At 42.6% G+C, this 19,666-nt stretch overlaps 2 protein-coding genes across 2 annotated transcripts in view; one reads left to right on the top strand and one right to left on the bottom strand.

The window, feature by feature from the left end:
• The window catches only part of LOC126176535 (peroxisomal leader peptide-processing protease-like), a 1,185,809-nt gene that overhangs the window by 355,532 nt on the left and 810,611 nt on the right, over nucleotides 1–19,666 (top strand). Inside the window, exon 3 of the mRNA XM_049923692.1 lies at nucleotides 16,020–16,101. The gene's annotated coding sequence lies outside the window, so the exon portion shown is untranslated. The remainder of the gene's footprint in view (nucleotides 1–16,019; nucleotides 16,102–19,666) is intronic.
• The window catches only part of LOC126175730 (ion transport peptide), a 356,525-nt gene that overhangs the window by 186,674 nt on the left and 150,185 nt on the right, over nucleotides 1–19,666 (bottom strand). The gene's annotated exons all lie outside the window — the stretch shown is intronic.

A 19,666-nucleotide genomic window follows, 5' to 3' on the forward strand; every position in this document is an offset into this window, starting at 1 on the left:
CTTGTCGGCTGTTCGAGGAGTGCTATGGTGAGTGTCTTCAACACGTGGCGAAACCAAGGTAAACGACGTCCAGACGCCGTGGGGTTGGGCAACCACTCCTCATTACAGATGCCCTACGCCGTAGGCTGGGCAGACTGTTAAAAGAGGGCAGGCCGCTAACATCAGACGTTTACGCTGGGCAGAATACAAGTGTGTCTGAACACACAGTGCACCGAACACACTCCTAACTATGGGTCGCCGCAGCCGACGACCCATGCATGTGGCAATGTTAACACCACGACGTCGCAACTACGACTGAAATGGGCACGTGACCGTCGACACTGTACGTTGGCGCAGTGGTAGAGCGTTGCATAGTGGGACGGTGCCCGATACTTTTTCATCATGGCGATGGGAAGGCGCGAATCCGGGACAGAAGCAAGCTGGCGGCGGCTCTGTTATGCTCTGGGGAACATTCACGTTGGCATCCATGGGTTAAGTGGAACTCATGCAAGCTGAGGAGTATCGTGCCCTGGTTGCAGTCCACGTTCACCCCTTCATGACGATCATGTTTCTCGATGACAGTGGCATTTTTCATCAAGATAATGCGCCATGTCACAAGACGAGGAGTGTGTTGCAGTGGTTCGAGGAACACAGTGGTGAGTTCCAATTGATGTGCTGGCGTCGGAAGCCACCAGATCTGAACCATATCAAACACATCTGATATGTGATTGAATGTGACGTCAGAGCTCATCGCGTCCCGCCCCGGAATGAGGTGACTTTAAGTGTGCTGACTCCCTGCAGCGACCTACCAAGGCCTCATCGCTTCCATGCCAAGATACGTCGCTGCTATTATCCGTGCCAAAGGTGGACATACCGGCTGTTAGACAGGTGATCATAATGTTCTGGCTGATCAGTGTATGTGAAAGTATCTAATGCCAAGTTTAAAAAGTATTTCTATAGTTATTTCTCTATTTTCGTAATTTTTAAGATCGCCGCAAGCGATAGCTACAAACCTGAAATTTTCAGAGTCTGTCTATTTTAACATAAATTTTAATATTTTCTTTACTTCCAAATTGTCGAGAAAAATGTGATCTTCTACTATAAAACATAGAAATGTGGAAGATTAACTGACCTTGAGAATTGATATACAATCCAGAAATTTCAGTACTATTTTCAGCTAAGAAATTAATAAAGCCGTACCAAATTTAGCATTTGTAGCAAGAATATTTTAGGATACAGTGAGTTTTAAACTTCCCATATTAAAGTTGAAAGCTATGGTCCGCAAAATTTTTAAATTTTGTTAGTTCTGTTTAGTAAAACAGACGGTTGTTAATTTCCCATCTTCACTTAAAAAAACTCTCTATCAAAAATAACATATGTTTGTTTAGTAAAATTTCAAATTGCAAAGCTGTAAACGATTTTCGAACGAAGTAGAGGCGTTTCGTAGTTCTAGGCTCTGGGTCGCACGGAGATACGTCTGTAGTATTCCTGCAGAAAGGCGGATCATTCGCCGTAAGCAGCCGCAGTGCATCAGTCTTGGTTAGCTGTTCACCAGAACACTACATTGCGTGTCTCGGATGACTATAATGTTGTATTACGGAAGGAATTTTTTAATCGCGTCACGATAATTTAGTTAATGAAATTTCGCCCGTAATATCGGTGTAATTCTTTGTCTGGAATGAAGACCTTCACGGCCTTTTAATTCCAGCATGTGTAGAGTGTTGGTAGGTATAAATGGTTGGCTGAATTTGGACAATTTTGATTCGGTACACAGTTATGAATACAGGGTGATATTGTTAATTAAAATGAAGGCATTTCATCACCCTAATGTAGTTTAAAGTGTAGTTCATTTCAAATTCCTGGAACAACAGCTAGTTATTTTTCAGCACAGCAGTTGAAGTGTCATCAAGAAGAGAGTAGATTGTAGTTAATCAGCTTTGTCTGTTTTCTTCTTATTCAGGAAACTTATCGGCTGGCTGTTTTTCTTTCTTTTTTTGCATGAGTGGAGGAAGGACATGAGAGCTGACAGCACCGTCGCCCCACAGTGTATTCCACCTAATGTATTAGTTATTTTACTGAATGAAAAGTGTGTTCACCTATTGTAAATTATTTAGCTGTTAGGTAATTAGCAAAACATAAATAATTGTACAAAATATTTGCAATGTTTGTGACAAAATAAATAAAAGCTTTGAAAGACATTTTCGTGGACCAACTGTGAAGAATACGTTCCAGTAATTTACCAGGTATTTAGGAGTGCTGTTGTAGTACGATTTGCGCCTCGTTTCTGACTAAACATTCAAAACTTCTCGCTGGCACCGGTCCGTACAAAACGCGCTTGAGCTATTCATACAAACTTGCATTACTCTAATGTCGGATATCTAGTTAGGAATTTCGCAAAAATTGTGTAAACGAATGTTTACGTGCTGTTTACTGATTCGTACCTCTAATAATCTAGAAGCGTTTTCGCACCGGTTAGTTACAGATAATTAACCATTCGGTTAGTTGGCAGACGTTGAAATGAGATGTTCTACAACATATCGACACACATCTCAGTTAATATTTTTTCTACCATCCACAAATAATGTTCGCCTGAGTTTATGTTTAAATGTTTTTAGAATGAGTTTTTCCTCTGCAACCCAATGGATGCTGATTTGAAAGTTCCTGGGAAATTAAAACTATGCCGGACCGAGAGTCGATCATGCGACCTTTACTTTTCGCGAGCAAGTGCTCTACCGACTGAGCTATCCGAGCACGACTCGCGACCCGCCCTCACAGCCTTACTTGCGCGGGTTCTTCGTCTCCCTCGTTGACGTGTGGAGGGTAAGAGAGGAACTATCGGCTGTGAGGGCGGGCAGTGAGTCGTGCAGTCAGTAGAGCACTTGCCAGAGATGTAGTGCTGGTCCAGCACACAGATCTGACAGCAAGTTTTAAATGTTTTATTTAAACCTTGAGCGACAATTAAAAATACTTGTTGTGTAAGACCTCTTGCTGCATCGCCTATAAATACATTTTCTTTACGACACTAATGGTGCGTGATTTCTGGAAACGGACAGTCTGGTGTCACGCCTTTTCTGCATTGTGGAATAGTTAATAACTAATTAAAGATTCCCATACTACGTTGTTAAACTAAAGAAATCCGCGCTAGAGCTTATTTTCCTCCGTTCCTATTGTGATTAATTAGTGGCATACTGCAAATCAGTTTCCGTGTTCTGCTGGACATTATCTCCGCGATAGAGAGCAGAAATATTCGTTTTGTGTGTAGGCTTTAACGAGACCATTAGGTACAGATTAACGTAATCTTACACAGTGGAAGGAACTAGTATCGTTAGCCGTCTGTGAATCGGGTAAGCCTGTTGAAACGTAAATCGCATTACATGTTTCAGAATTACAGCAGGAAGTAGACTAGTACGTTGCAATAATGACAGTCGCCCCGCAGAGCGCGTGGAGCTTTGCACCGATCCTCTTCAGTACTACTAGTGTGTCCGCGTCCACCTCAAAAAATGGTCTAGGATGCAGATTAGACTACATGATTTCATTTTACGAATGGTCAACATAAAATTGACAGCATCTTATTTTACGACTGTAACTTTTTTTTCTTTATGTAAAGAGCTATGGGAACTGAGATACCAGTCTCTTGGCTGCAAACTTACCGATATTTACAACTGCTATTCTTGGTAATTCTGATATACAGATGGTTATTGAAGTTAGTTTTCAAGAATTTGTTTATGTTGCTGCTTAAGTTTTATAGCTAAGATTGTTTTGAATTTCTTTATGAAACTCGTCGTGCCATTGAGCATCGACGGCTCACTTCGTGTGGCGCTCTGCTTGCTGCAATAGAAGTAAAAAAAAACCTCTTGGTGTGAGGAGAGGCAACATACTAAGGTGTCCAGTTTGCAAATATGCTCGAAATCGCGAAATGCATCCGAACATGCCTTCTGAACGCAACAAATGTGCAACATAAAAATAGATTTATTCACATCGAAACGCTGATAAGGAAACGTTACATATTCAAGTACATTCTTGGGTGCAGCTACAGGATTACAATACACGTAGTGCGTTTCAAATCTGCAGTAGTGCGGAAAAATATGTTTTGCACTTTTAAACGAATGTTATCGTTGTTGTCTTAAACTGTTACGTTCGAGACAATATCATTGAGCCAAATTTCTTTTCTTGCTATCGCACCTTTTTGTGATGTAGGCGTTTAAAATGTATTAGGTAATTTGTCTGCAGTCACCATTGAAAATTATGCACTTGTCCGGCAGGTTTCCTATTAAAAGACTTGGAACAGGCTAGTGAACCACACGAAATCCTGAGAAATGAACGTAGGAGAGACAATTAACGTTACTCGACTTGTTGGTTTTGCACAAATTGTTCGTCAAAATTCCATAATAAACAACTCGGTGATTTAAATAGTATTAAGATCATAAAATGTTTTACGGTTATTGTTGGCAGTCTGAATTTGTTCTTGATTTGTTTGTATCTTAACAAACAGTATTTCTACGAAAATTCCTTTGTTGAACTACACTGGCCTGTGATACCAATTACGATTATGATAGCCACTGACAAATAAAATAGTCGTCGTTTAGCGTCTTTACCTGAGATTAGAAACACAATCTTCTGTACTATTGGTGGGCGCTCGTACCCGTACGCATGCTTCTATTTGGCAGGGCTGTCTGTTGTACCTTTCGATTGCAGCCTATGCTTGTGTCCAAAGTAATTAATGTACCAGTTACCATTGAATACTGCTTAGTGTGTTAAAACAGGACTCACATTTTTCTCTAATAACGCTTTCGTTACTTTTAAAGAAGTTTATTTAAATTCCTCCATTGGCAGCTGCATATAGAAGTATTAACAAATCACAGAAAATTGTGAGCAGTTTCCTCGTATCCTCATAGTGAATAATTGAGTAACTGAATGACCGCGTAAGGTAGAGTGTCATACAGCCTATGGACAATGAAACAGTTTGTCCCGAGCTGAAAATAACGTTGTTTTATAAAGAAATGAAAAGAGGATATTATATCGACGTGCAAGTACTCTGTTATATCGGTACTCAAGGTGGGGTGAGAAACGTTTTTATTCGATTCGTTAAAGATATTTCTAACCTTCTTTCGTCTAAGTAGCAGGAATGGTGGTCCTTGTAACGAAGATCAGTACGTTTTCGAATCTTCGTTAATTACCAAGATGCACGCATAAACTAATTTTTAAGGAGCTAAGGTACTATTTGCGCCAGCATAGCAGACGAGTGTATGAGATGAATTCAATTCTACAACTATATGGTAGGTTTGACAGGAAATTACAGTGTAAATGTATTAGGCTGGTGCGTACGTTCGTAGCGTTTTTGATTTGCATATTGGTATTACTGTCGCTGTCCGCAGCTCGTGGTCTTGCGGTAGCGTTCTCGCTTCTCGCGCACGGGGTCCCGGGTTCGATTTCCGGTGGGGTCAGGGATTTTTCCTACCTCGAGATGACTGGGTGTTGTTGTGTCGTCTTAATCATCATCCATCCCTATTACGGTCGGAGGAAGGCAATGGCAAACCACCTCCGCTAGGACTTTGCCTAGTGCGGCGGTGCGGGTCTACCGCATCGTCCCCTACGCTCCTCGGAGTATGAGACCTCATCATCATGATTCCTGTTGCTATGGGTTTATTTATCGATTGTCATTTTTCGATTGTAATTCAGTGTAGCTATTTGGCTTCACATATCGTCATTAAGTCATTTGGAGATAGTCGGTGGAGCTATGGACGATAGAATGTGGAGCGCCGAGTGAAAAAATCGGATCATTTCCAACATATTCTTCTATCAGAGCTCAGTAGAGGGTTAACAGAGCGGAGCAGCCAGAAACATTTGTGCCTTTTATGGGGACAATGCCATTTGGCAGAGCACGGTAAGAAAATGGTTTTCTCGTTTCAGTAGGGATCGTTTTGATACTAGTGACTCTCCATGTCCAGGACGTTTGATGAACATCGCTTAAGGCATCAGTCCTTAACGATCTACACCAGCGTACTCGAGAACTGGCAAATGTGATGAACTGTGATCTTTCCAACATCGTGCAACATTTGCAAGTAATTGAGAAGGTTCAAAAATCGGATGTGTGGATATCGCATGCTCTAAACCAAAATCACAAAAGTCTGCGGGTAGCCATATGTGGATCTCCACTTGGTCATCATCGATTGACTTGTGAACAACACCAACCATTCCTACCTTGTATCGTTACTGGTGACGAGAAATGGTGTCTTTATGTTAACATAAGGGGAAAAAAAGCAATGGTTAGGTCCAAGTAAAACAGGAACTCCCTGTACAAAGACCTAAGCGCACCCACAGAAGATAACGTTATGCTTCTAGTGGAACAGTGAGAGTGTGGTATACTATGAACTGCTTCCCCGAGGTGTATCCATCACTGGTGAGCTTTATTGTCAACAAGTGAAACCCTTTGCAGACGTAATCCAAAAACCGCGACGAGATAGACTGCGTGAAGTGATGCTACTCCACGATAACGCCCGCCGTCGTACTGTTAACTGACAAAAAACGCGATGTAGGAATTGGTTTGGGATGTTATTCCACACTCATCTTACTCATTTGATCTTGCTCCCTGAGATTTTCACCTTTTCCGCTCTCTATCGAACAACCTTCAACGAACTTCCGGATGAAAATGCGCCCGCTGGCCGTTGTGACCGAGCGGTTCTAGGCGCTTCAGTCCGGAACCGCGCTGCTACTACGGTCGCAGGTTCGAGTCCTGTCTCGGGCATGGATGTGTGTGATGTCCTTAGTTAGGTTTAATTAGTTCTAAGTCTAGGAGACTGATGACCTCAGATGTTAAGTCCCATAGTGTTTAGAGCCATTTGAACTATTTGAAAATGCGCCCCGAACATGGCTCGACAAATTCTTCGCCTAAAAAGCAGTCGCGGAATCGAAAGTTACCCCAGCGTTAGCAGACTGTTGTTAATACTGAAGGAAAATATATCACTGATGACCAAAATCTCTGTTATATGCATCTGTTGCGTTTATTAAACTTACAGAAAAAAAATCATGAACTTACGCATCAACTTAATACATTGAATAATACGATTTTTGTTCTGTTGTTGTCGCCGTCTGAATGGCTCCAACTCCTGACGTTTACTTCATTCTCCACTCGTGAGATATCATTTCCTTGCCGCGCCTGCGTGCTTTTCGTGTCCGCCGTCATGGTCACCAGAGGCAGTCGTCTTTCCGGGAACAATGGCTTTTTTCCAGTCTGGCGGCGATGGGTTGATCTTTCTGTGATCCTTGTAAATGGGTTGCGGCCAGGATCTAGTATGCTATCTATGTGGAGCTTACCGGCGAATTTTGTTAGGAGTCTTTTGGAGTGCGTTTGAACTGATAGCGGTGTCCAGTTGTCGGGTCAGGGTATTTTGAAAGCAGTCGGGTAAGGACGGAGTATATTAATCGTTGGTTTGGGAGTAGAGGGAACTTTAACTCCGTCTAGCGGGTCATAGCGAGACTGTCGACCATTATTTAGAGTGAGTTTAGTAGTGTAGTTATGTAATCTTATTCCAGCCGTTAAACTTTCCTAGTAAATCTCCGGGGCATTAAACTACATGATTTGTCTCTATGAGTGTGTGCGTTCTATTCGTGCGTCAGACTTCACGGTTCACAACCTAGGCTAAACGACGAGTAGAAAATGAAATGAACGTTTCACTCTCTCCATCGGTACCGGCGCAAACATCACGCATCGCTTACCTCGGCAGCTTTAGTTGAGATGAAAAGAGATGACAAATTTATGTAGAGAAGTGAAAGTTTGTTGAACCGTCAAGCCTCAACAAGCTAATCTACATCTATACTCAGCAAGCACTTTGCAGTAGCGAACGGTCCGTAGGAAGGATAATTGTTGGTAAGCTACCGTGCGGGTTCGAAACTCTGTAATTTTGCATTCATATTTTTTTTCGCGAAATACACAGGATGTCCAACAAAGGCGTTACAGTGTTTGAACTTTAATAACTGAGGAGGTATTAATGGTAATCTGATCCAACTGCAGATGTATGGTGCTCTCATAACTAGTTGATGTAGCCATTCATTTGTTTATTTTCAGTTACCAGTGACGGCTGGAGCAAAGAAAGTGGATTTTAAAGTATTATTTGAAATGTGAAAACATGAAAGAAGTGAAGAGACGATAGGGGGCAGAGTTTGCTACTGCGGCACCGTCACGTGTAACAACAACGAAATTACGCGACAAATTTGAGAGGGAAGAAAGTGTGCGTTATCTGATGTAGGAACGGCGTGGCAGGAAGAAGTGAGTAGCGGACGGAAGAGGGGTGGACAAAGTGGTGCAAGCCTTCACAAGATCCCCAAAGAAGTCCGTAGGGCACGCTGCGCGTGAATCAGGTGTAAGCAAATCAATTGTTTATCGCATTTTAAAGCAGGAAAAGTGGATACCCTACATTCCCAGGTTGCTTCACGCGATGAATGAAACGATCCGTCAATCGTCATAACCTGATGTCATTGTTTGGTTTGATGAGATGACGTTTAAATTGAATGTAAGCATTAATTTGCGAAACTATGTGTACTGGACTAGTGATAATCCCCATGCTACGGAAGAACGAGCTGTTGATGTCCCTGGGTTATCAATGTGGTGTGACATGCAGGACGTTTATTTTTTTAAGGAACAGTGACTGGTGTGAAACAGACGATGGAGGACATTTTAAACATTTCAACACTATATCATCATCGATAACGTTGTGACCGACTGTGTGACTTTAAAATTTATAGTTTTTGTTGTTTTTGCTCGTGTTATTGAAGTTCAAACAGCGTAAACCTTGTGGGACTCCCTGTATGTGACTAGAAGAAATTTTTTGGTTGACTCATCAAGGGACGACAAATGGTTCAAATGGCTCTATGCACTATGGGACTTAACTGCTGTGGTCATCAGTCCCGTAGAACTTAGAACTACTTAAACCTAACTAACCTAAGGACATCACACATATCCATGCCCGAGGCAGGATTCGAACCTGCGACTGTAGCGGTCGTGCATTAGGGGACGTACGGTCTTGGAATTTTGACAATAAAAGTCATCGTGATGCATAACGCCCGTTTTTTTAGCAGGTGTCACAGGTGTTGGGTGACGCTTTCGCCCTTACTAACCGTAAAACACTAAAGGGGGAAATGTTACTACACCATCGTAAATTTCAATACTCCATATATCATTCAAGGGAAGTCATAATTTATAGTTTATGCATTAGCTTATTACAATTATAAGGTTTCCAGTCGTATGTCACACACAAAACAGTAAATATCAGATTGGCGAGAACCTCGGATTGATACCAACTGCAATCTTAAATTTTCGAGGGTTTAGTAACCTAGTGTTAAACGACACTCGGATGAAACACGCTATCTTTCTTTAGACCATCTTTCTTTCCTGTATCAGTACTATCTGGAATTGATCCCTGGCTGACGGGTGATACTCATATATCGATCGGAACGAGGGTTTTCTAAGTTACCTCCTTCGTAGGTGGACTTCACTTTCTGAAGATTTTTCCAATGAATCTCGGTCTGGCGTCTGCATTGCCTAATGTTCTGTGGTTGTTCCGCCTTAAATCGAATACTCTCAGATATTTAATGTATGTAATTGCTTACAGAGACTGATAGGAAATTATGTAATCATACGGTAAGGAGTCTGTTCGCCATTTATGAGCAGTACACCATTATCGACGCCTCACTGAGTTTGAACGAGGTCGTGAAATAGCGCTACGAGAAGCTGGATGTTTCTTCAGCGATACTGCAGAAAGACTTCGCAGGAATGTAGCCACTGTACATGACAGCTGGCAGCGGTGGTCACGAGAATGTACGGTCCCAAGAAGACTGAGCTCCGAACAGCCACTTGGCAGTACCGACAGGTAAGACCACTGTGTTCGGCGTATGGTTCAAATGGCTCAGAGCACTACGCGACTTAACTTCTGAGGTCATCAGTCGCCTAGAACTGAGAACTAATTAAACCAAACTAACCTAAGGACATCACACACATCCATACCCGAGGCAGGATTCGAACCTGCGACCGTAGCGGCCGCTCGGCTCCAGACTGTAGCGCCTAGAACCGCACGGCCACTCTGGCCGGCTCGGCGTATGGCTCTTGCGCACCGTACTGGCGCTGCAGCAGCAATTTGGGAAGCTATTGGCACCACAGGGACACAATGAACTGTTACAAATTGGCTACTTCGATGAGACCCAGTACCTCGTAGCATGCATTCCACTGACCCCAAACCAACGTTATTTGCGACTTCAGCGATGTTAAGCGAGAGCTCATTGGAGGGCAAGGTGAAGATCTGCAGTGGTTTTTGATGGAAGTTGATTCTGCTTCAGTGCCAGTGATGGCCCTGTGTTGGTTAGAATGAGGGCAGTTGAGGACTTGCAGTCAACCTGTCTGTGTGCTAGACACACTGAACCTATACTTGGAGTTGTAGGCTGGGATGTAATTTCGTATGAACGTAGGAGCACCGTGACTGCAAATTTGTACGTCAATATGGTGATTCGACCTGTCGTGGTACCATCGTGAACGGCATTCCAGGGTATGTTTTCCGGTGATTCGACCTGCTGTGCTGCCATAATGAACAGCATTCCAGGGTATGTTTTCCAACAGGATAACGCTCGCTCATATACTGCTATTGTAACAAAGCACGCTCTACGGAGTGTCGGCATATTGTCTTGGCCTGCTCTGTACACATGGGACATCATCGGACGAGAACTCCAGCATCATCTATAAACAGAATTAACCATCCCTGAATTGACAGACCAAGCGCAACAGTTATGGAACCCCATCACACAGACTGACACTGGGCACTTGTACAACACAATGCATGCAAGTTTGCATGCTTGCATTCAACATTCTGGCAGTTACACCAGTTATTAATGCACCAGCAATTCACATTTGCAATGGCTGATCTCACGCTTACCTTAACCTGTGATGTTTCACTATTTATCACTTAAATATGTTTCCTATACAAATGTATTCCCGAAATTTCATTGCCGTACATTAATTGTATTTTAGTGTTGGGATTATTTTTCGTCAGTGTATTTACATAGCGTGATGGTAGTTGCCGCAGTAGTTGATGGCTGGGACGCCTCACTGACGAGCGCGGAAGGCGGAGGCGGCGGCGACGCCGGGGGCGGCACGTAGGCCCGCCAGAGGCGCCCGCTGCCCCCGATAGCGCCGCGGGCCGCGCTAATTCGGGTGGCAATGCCACTCCGCCGTCCGTCCTTGCGCATGGCGATATGCAAGCCAGCTGTCTTACGTAACGCTGGATCTGTGTGACACCCACTGGCCCCGGCGTGCCTCTCTCGAGTAGCTCATTCACGTCGATTAACTGGCCTACAAGAAGCCTCGGACGTCTCATATCGTCTCGTGTGCACTGGCTGGCGCTACGACGATAGCTCAGTGAAAAAATCGCGCGCGAGGTACGTTTGCTAGCTTCAAAGAACGTCAAGAAGGCGGCATGAAACAAATGTCAAGTTGGAGTGTAGCGTATACCACAACTAGGATACGCAAATGATTAGCATTTCAGTCCAACCACACAAAGCAAATAGGAATAAGACCAACATAATAAGGAAACATAAGGCAGCGGATTTCTCGTTCAGAAAATAGTATCCAATGTTCATGTTTTTAAAAGAAGAAAATGTGCTATGCGTCGTGTAAGGAGTAATGTCAATGAAGACAAATCGAAATTCGACATCGGCGGAATCTTAACTTAAACTAGAGAACGGTTTACTTTTCCGTGTTGGTCGGGATCCGACAACTGACATGCGTATATGTAATCGACTGTTTCAGGAAGGCCTTTGTCAAAGCCAAACATGATTTCAGCAGCCCCGAAGGATGAACATGTTCAAAAATGTTCAAATGTGTGTGAAATCTTATGAGACTTAACTGCTAAGGTCATCAGTCCCTAAGCTTACACACTACTTAACCTAAATTATCCTAAGGACAAACACACACACCCATGCCCGAGGGTGGACTCGAACCTCCGCCGGGACCAGCCGCACAGCCGATGACTGCAGCGCCCTACACCTCTCGGCTAAGCCCGCGCGGCGAACACGTTGTTCGCTCGGCCGTGCAGAATCGTACAGCTATGTACCTTGAGTCAGGGAATGTATTTGTTTATAGCAACACAAAATCCGCACGCACACTGGGACGACGTCTGGAGCACCACAAACTGTCAGCACGTCGACCGCTGTTGCGGCTTCTCTTGACGAGGCAGCAAAGAGAGGCGCCCCAAAGAAAACACAGGACACAGGAATGGAACCACATTGTCTCTTCAGTATGTTCCAGTACAATATGACGCAAGATGTATCCCTGTGTGGAGGCTCCTCAGGAGAAGGACGAGTGTTGCCAGATTGCACTTCGCCGTCTTCGAAGCCTCGCGTGTGACGTTATCTTTCAACAGTATAATGCAGTACTGCATATCTCCTATGCTTTCTGACCTATCTCGATACAAAGGGTTTTAGCCGGTTGGCCTGGCCAGCAGCTCTCCAGATCTGCCACCCATTCCAAACATTTGGAAATGGGATGCCGAGGGACTGCCTCACTATTTCTCACCAACCACCACGGTTAATGGACTCTGATATAGAGCTGGAATGACGTACGCGCAGTTGCCTAAGAAGTCCAGTTCGCCTCAGTACCCATCCGTGTTAGAATAATTATTGCTTCCAGATGTGTCACCTCTGTGTAATATATTTCGCACTTTCTAGACCCTCAAATCACTGTACTGTAGAAGCACAATAAGCAAATTTTCATTTTTTACCATCTAGTCTGATACTACAATTTTAATGGCCAGCAGTGTACGAGGTATGTGACAAAAGCAACGAGACTGATTTTATATCTACCAAAGTTTTTATTTTTTTTTCAAACAGCGATATTGCCACTTCAGAGAAGCTCTCTTCGGCAGCTATACACCGACGGAGTCGTTGTTCCTAGTACTGGTAGCAGCGCTGAAATGCTTCAAATGGTAGGGTGCAGTCTTTCGAATGTTCTCTAGAGTCCCAAAATGAGTTCCTTTTAAGACATTTTTCAGTTTCTGGAAAAGAAAAAAATCACAAGGCCTTAGGTCAGATGAATAGGGCGTATGAACTGTGGAACAAAAGGAATACCCGTTGAGGTCAAAAAATCCTTGATGTAAGTGGCCATGTGACATGGGGAGTGATGCAGCATCCATGTCCAGACTGATTTGATTCACCATTTTGCTGAGCCTTCAAGGACATTTTTGTAAAACACTTGGTTGACAGTTTGCCCCGGAGAAACAACTTCTTTATGCGCGATATATCCCAGTCAAAAAAGCTGATCAGCAATGTTTGATCTTTAATTTGCTCATTCGATCTTTTTTCGGCAGAGGAGATGTCTCAATGTGCCACTCCTCACTTTGCTATTCTGTCTCAGGATCGTACTCAAAAATCCAGGATTCATCACCTCTGATCACACGAATGAACAATTCGTGGTCAGTGGCAGTCCTCTCAAAAAGATCAAGGCACACGTTTCTTTCATTGGTCTTCTGCTCAGCTATCAAGATTTTCAGCACCATTTTGGCATAAACTTTTCGCACGAGTAAACTCGGTCAAATTTTAATTTACTGTGGAAGTGTTAAACGTTTCACCCATCAACCTTATTGTTAAACGTCGGTCTCATCTCACTAGGGCACGCACACGTTCGACGTTTTCGCCTGTTTTTGATATATAAGGTCTCCCTGAGCGAGGTTCATCTTTAACGTGTCCTCGGCCTTCCAAAAATGATTTGTCCCAGCAAAAAGCTTGTGCTCTTGATAATGAATGTTCCCCATAGACCTTTTCAAAAGTCACACTCGCGGATTCACCGAGTTTCAAATGGTTCAAATGGCTCTGAGCACTGTCTGCGCTCATCAGTCCCCTAGACTTAGAACTACTTAAACCTAACTAACCTGAGGACATCACACACAGGATTCGAACCTGCGACCGTAGCAGCAGCGCGGTTCCGGGCTAAAGCGCCTAGAACCGCTCGGCCACAGCGACCTGCTCCCCAAGTTTTACGCGAAACTTGATGGCATAACATTGCTATAAACTCCGGTGTTCCATTTTTGTAATACGGAACTGAAACTTGGAACTGATCATGTGGAAGGGATGTACACACCTCTCTAGACAAGTGACAACACTGCGTTGACAGAACGCTCGCAGTGTTGCTAGTCTCATTACCTTTCTCCCGCCTCTCTTATTGGAAACAGGTTGTTTTGGAATTGATAAATATTCATTCCACCCCGGTTTTCCACTATCTCGAAAGCAACGATACCGAAAACCCTGAACGTGCATGTTAGACACGTAGCAGAAGTTGATTGAGGTTTAAGGTGTTACATTAAAATTTTAAGATTGCAGCTGACGTGTTTCAGGCTGCTCCGTTACAGTGCGGTCGACAGTCAGTTTAGCGCGCAGTAGCGTCTGTTTTCGTTCTTCCGTCGCCTTCCGTCTCGGGTCCGTGCGCGTAGGATGTTGTAACCGAGTCCTGTTTGCGTTATTCTTAAACGTGTTAAATCACTCGCAACTTCGGCAAATGTGTTTCCACACCGCTAGCAGTTCGTTGCAGTGAATAAGGTCGGCCACATTTGCGACAACAGGCCTATGTTGAAACCAGTTACTGACGCACGCACTGATATTCTCTGCACCAAAACATAGTGTTGCTTGCTTTTGCGTCGCGAGAGTTAAGTGTCCTGTCTTGATGTCAGCTCATGTGCGTGTGCGTCTGTAATGTACTTGGGTGAGAAATACAGGAAAATGAACAAATGGGAGAAATGACAGAAACAGATTCTTCGAGTTGTTGTTGTGGTGATGCTACGAGGAGAATGCATCTGTGCTAATATCATAAGGTACATAAATGGAGAATTGTTCCCGATGAAGAAGTTTTTCCATTATTCGTTTGCAAATTGTATAAGAAACAACAAAAATAGGTTCAACATGGAAATCGAAATCTGTCTCTCTTTGCGAGCACAGTGACACTTAAAATTTTTCTACAATATTCATTTGTATGTTCCATTGTGTTCCTAATGCACTACACGGGGAATTACAGAATGGTTGTTCCAACAAAGTCACATCTCGTTTCTTTTTTCGTTATCATAAAAACATTGTTGTAAAAACTGAGTTATTGCTCCAGATTTAAGGGTGCTGCTGTGTGACAGGATGCTAAATCGAAAGTGACAAAAAAGTTTTGTTGTGTTACTGAAAGGCGTTGTATGAATTCATTTCCTCCATGCCGCATGAGAGAATTGTTATTTCTGACTTGGGCGCTCTGTATATCACAAACACAGTATTATCACTTTGTGAATGATCTAATTATGGATTCAGACCGCTTTGGTTCATTGCAATGCAATTTCGACTGGATGTCCATGTTGTGATTTCCGCTAAGTCATGAAGAGATGGAATGTGCCATACATGAAGGCAGCAGAAACAGTGATCGTATAGAGCAACTTCTGAGATATAAGTAGCATCTATCGCGATAGACGAGAAGCGTAAAATTGCAAGGGCTCGTACTACTTAACACGATAAAATCTGCATTATGTTGCAACGTTGAGGGAATACATAATCAGTGAAAAAGAAGGATTTAACTTGTTTTATCTCTGTCGGTTTTCTTTGCTGACAGTTGTGGATCTCTGATCAGGCAAATAAAAATGAGTTTTAATTTTTGACTTGCGTTATGGAGCCAGCTTTGAAAGAGAATAGGAAAAGAATAGTCGAACACTGGAAATGAAACTTATCTAAATAATAATAGTGAAATCCAACAAGTGCATCAACGAATGATTTTCACTCCAGAGGAAGATGGTCAGCATCATTATCCGAGTTCGTTCGGTGATTTGTCCCTAATTTTCTTTTGGTTAAGTGCTTCAAATCATACTTATTCAGTTCAGATCCCACCCATTTAATGTTATCTTTTTGTGTCTTGATCTTTAGACATGCATTGTTCGTCATTTTGTGTTGATACCGACCAAACATGTCAGTTATAATCGATGAGTACATTTCCTTACAACTTCACAGTAATTTATCATCCTCAAGCAGTGTGATGTCCATAGAAATCTCTCGTTTCAGGTGCTGATGCATTGGTAGTGACATCTGGTCGTTGACATCTTAGCTTCAGCAACGTCCGGACCCGTAGTAAGTAAAAAATTTTAGCTGTGATACTGAATGCATTGATTGACTGTGTAAATTATATACTTTTTTTTAATAAGATGACAAATATATGCGGGTGATCGTATGGTTTCAAAATGCTCACAAAGTCTAAGGTAATTGTGGATTGTATTGAAATCTATGTATCAGCGGGCGGGCTGAAGTCGAGAGGGACAAGTTCAGCCGCTCAAGGTCTCATTTTTCATTCTTACTTGTATTTAATGTATATCCCGCCATGTGCGACGGAAGCGTACATCCAGAAAGAGAAGGATAAAGAGATAAATACAACGACAACAGGCTGTTCGATAATATTTTTTGCTGCAACCAAATCCGAACGTCCAGGCAGAGAAAATAATGAAAACAATATGTTATCCTTTCCTGCATCTAAATCCGAAATGTAGAGTTGTCTCTTGGAAAGATCGTGGAAGTCAAATAAATAATCAACCAATTGAGCCGACACTGCTCTTACCTTATACAGTTGGAGTTATCTAAGGCTACTAAAGACAAAATCAATGTCGTCTTAGTCACTGGAAATGAGAACCACACTGTTATGCAAAGCAGAAAAGAAATCAGTAAGTAACAGACGTTGCTGGTACGAATCCCATCTAAAATAGTTGTTGGCTTCAATTTTTCCCTTAGTATTTGTCTTCACAAATTGCTCCAAGAACGACAGAATGGTAATATACGACTGTATGATCATGCAGAGCGAAGATAAATTCATCGCTCGCATCCTTGTAAAATAGCAGTACAAAATCTGTTTGTAATGATATTGCATCCTGTGCTTATGTTCTCTCAAAAAATGGACATAAACGAATGACGAGTTGGGAGACACTGTATTTGAATCCAGGACAAGAATATTCGTTCAATAAAATGAGGCAACGCCGCCCGATTAGCGCAACGGGTAGTGTGTTTGGTTCCGGGTGTAGGCGAGTTTGTTTATATTTGATCATTTATTTGTGCCCATTAATATTGTAGCTTACACTGTTTCTTGAACTACACATGTCGTACAACTCCGTAATAGAATGGTTTTACCGAAGAACGTAACAATTATTCATTAGACAAGTTGTAAACGTTCTTGAAGAGGAGTAATCATTTATCCAAAACATACCTGTGATAGTACAGAAATAACTATGAAACTTACCGATATTGTGATATTATACGAGGTTCAGTATTTTAACAACTCAATTTCTAGTGATGCATACTATATTCAGCATGATTATCCGACATAATACACTAATACCGGGTCATTCATATAGGACGCAAGCACTGCGCCCGACGTGATAGGCTCCCATCGCTACATACGCAGCAGTTTCTCAGACACTGTGGCGGGTAGATTTTAGACAACAAAAAATCTTTTTCCTTCAAACTTATAATTTGAATGTGAGTATTTTTCAGAGAACTTACAATTAACAAAATTACCTATTGTTATTTCATTGAAGGAGAGTGCAAGAGGACACACTGTCAATGTGTCTATGACAGTATTACGAGAGTTTTTGAGGATACTACAGTCCCCATGCAGAGGCTGTTGTTGTCACTAATGATATTTTTCAGAAGTCAAACGTCGATTGCTTTGTGAGGTCAGGTACCCAGCTAAATACATACATGCTTCACCAGAAAGAAAGAGTATTTCATGATCAACCTGTCCACCATACTCAAACTACATTAAATGAATTGGCCAGTCGCTGCACTGTCGTTACGTTGCAAGGCTTTAGTTCGAGTTTGTGAACAGCTCTGTAAGCAGACGCTACCGACACAGCAGTCTCAAGTGCTAAACTGCGCAATGTCATTTTCTGTTTTCTTTTCAAGCCCTCTCCAAGCCTTTAAATCGGCCGCGGTCCGTTAGTATACGTCGAACCCGCGTGTCGCCACTATCAGTGATTGCAGACCGAGCGCCGCCACACGGCAGGTCTAGAGAGACTTCCTAGCACTCGCCCCAGTTGTACAACCGACTTTGCTAGCGATGGTTCACTGACAAAATACGCTCTCTTTTTCCGAGACGATAGTTAGCATAGCCTTCAGCTACGTCATTTGCTACGACCTAGCAAGGCGCCATGTTCAGTTACTATTGATATTGTGAATGATGTACAGTCAAGAGCGACGTTCACCATTTATGGATTAAAGTTAAGTATTCCACCAGCTACGTCCGTTTTTTCTAAATTCTAATTTCCTTGTCCTGTTCCAGACCTCACGCCAACCTGCGTGAGCTAAAACGCGTGCCTTTCGGCTTCCTCTAATAACACGGTGTTGGCTCTCCTGCCAACCCACAACAGTCTGTACTTTGTTCATCGCACGTTTAACCCAAATGTAAACAAATGCCTGATCAGCACTCTTAAGTTGGGCGCAGTGCAACTACACCAGATGTGACGCCACTGGAAATAACCTCCGTTTATGTATCAATCATTACGTTCCAAACCCCTCCGCAGTGTTTCATGAAGTGAAGGCATATGGCAATCTTGATGGTGATCCTTTGTCGGATAGGATGTTAAGCTTGGCAGCCTCCTTTGTGCTACTTGAGAGGATTAGGCTGTGAGTCGGCACCGAGTTTCACCCTCTCCCTTCTCTCATCATCATCATTATTATATAACATTAACCTAACACTACGTGCATCCATTACACCTACCTACACTCTGAAAATACACATACGACACAACTCTCACATATACACAAGGAGACGGGCATCGTGCGCGTAGGAAGAAGACCCTTTCCGACATGCGGCTTAGACACCTCGAAGGAAATCACAGCCAACAATGCCAAAAGAAATTTACATTTTTTCAGCGGAGTTCAGCCGTGTATTATTTCATTGTTGCTAAAAATTGTACTAAATGAAATTTGGAGTTATACTGTTGGGCTGCTGCTCATGAGCACGGAATCTGAAGTTTTGTTGTTGGACTGCTACGATATGTTGACGCTGCAGCTTCTAACAACCCTACCACAACAAAGGTAAAAAATTAATTATGATTGTAGTGTTGCTCACGCTGCTAGATATTGCATTTTCGGGCAACAACAAAGTTATATTATGTGGCAGGTGTCATTAGAGCATAGTTAATAAAGTCATTTCATGAAATAATGGATAAACTAGGCACTCATCTTTTCGTGTTTCCCAAGCTGGTCTCGTTGTGAACTCATGGCTCAAATCGTCGAAAATCTAGGTAGTGATGATTCCAAGCTCGGATGCAAAGAGGCCTAAGTGTTATTCTGCGATATTCAAAAGTTTTATAGATGCGCTTCACAAACCATTCTTGAAGATTTAACTTTTGCAAGTTAAGACAATGGTGATGTAAAAAAGTAATCAGCACTCCGAATTTAAGTTACACATCTTTTTTATTACTTTTGTTGCAACATCACTTTACAATATAAAACATAGTTGAAAATATCTTCCTCACTGTTAAAGTTCACATTTCATAAACTGACTACATTTTGTGGCTTTTCAACATGAAGACCAAGACTTGACTCTCCAATAACCGCTTACGCGCCCAAAAATCAGACTCACGCCAAACATCGTAGTGACAAAAGAAAGAATACACATAAGAATAATATCATTGCAATATAAACA

Source organism: Schistocerca cancellata, chromosome 3 (genome assembly GCF_023864275.1).
Source record: "Schistocerca cancellata isolate TAMUIC-IGC-003103 chromosome 3, iqSchCanc2.1, whole genome shotgun sequence".
Taxonomy (NCBI): domain Eukaryota; kingdom Metazoa; phylum Arthropoda; class Insecta; order Orthoptera; family Acrididae; genus Schistocerca; species Schistocerca cancellata.